This window comes from Arachis stenosperma, chromosome 10, assembly GCF_014773155.1.
Source record: "Arachis stenosperma cultivar V10309 chromosome 10, arast.V10309.gnm1.PFL2, whole genome shotgun sequence".
Taxonomy (NCBI): domain Eukaryota; kingdom Viridiplantae; phylum Streptophyta; class Magnoliopsida; order Fabales; family Fabaceae; genus Arachis; species Arachis stenosperma.
In genome coordinates this window covers 107,346,576-107,347,288 of record NC_080386.1, presented here as the reverse complement: position 1 = coordinate 107,347,288, position 713 = coordinate 107,346,576, and the positions used below count along the sequence as shown (strand labels likewise).

The following is a 713-nucleotide window of genomic DNA, read 5'->3' as shown; positions in this document are numbered from 1 at the left end:
ACTCCCGACTTTTATGGGAGAAGCATCTCTATCCCTGCCATTGGAGCAAACAACTTTGAGCTTAAGCCTCAATTAGTTTCTCTAATGCAACAGAATTGCAAGTTCCATGGACTTCCATTGGAAGATCCTCATCAGTTTTTAGCTGAGTTCTTGCAAATCTGTGACACTGTCAAGACTAATGGGGTTGACCCTGAGGTCTACAGACTTATGCTATTCCCTTTTGCTGTAAGAGACAGAGCTAGGACATGGTTGGACTCTCAACCCAAAGAAAGCCTGGACTCATGGGAAAAGCTAGTCAATGCCTTCTTGGCAAAGTTCTTTCCACCTCAAAAATTGAGTAAGCTTAGAGTGGAAGTCCAAACCTTCAGACAGAAGGATGGAGAATCCCTCTATGAAGCTTGGGAAAGATACAAACAATTGATCAGAAAATGTCCTTCTGACATGCTTTCTGAATGGAGCATCATAGGTATTTTCTATGATGGTCTCTCTGAACTATCCAAGATGTCTTTGGATAGCTCTGCTGGAGGATCTCTTCATTTGAAGAAGACGCCTACAGAAGCTCAAGAGCTGATTGAAATGGTTGCAAATAACCAATTCATGTACACTTCTGAAAGAAATCCTGTGAACAATGGGACTAATCAGAAGAAAGGAGTTCTTGAGATTGATGCTCTGAATGCCATTCTGGCTCAGAACAAGATATTGACTCAACAAGT

General features: G+C 41.7%; 1 non-coding gene across 1 annotated transcript; it reads right to left on the bottom strand.

Annotated features, from left to right (window-relative positions):
• Positions 1-339: 339 nt before the first annotated feature.
• LOC130959603 (small nucleolar RNA R71) lies at positions 340-447 on the bottom strand. The gene has a single exon (XR_009078676.1). It is a non-coding gene; the product is annotated as a small nucleolar RNA R71 (small nucleolar RNA).
• Between the last annotated feature and the right edge of the window lie 266 nt (positions 448-713).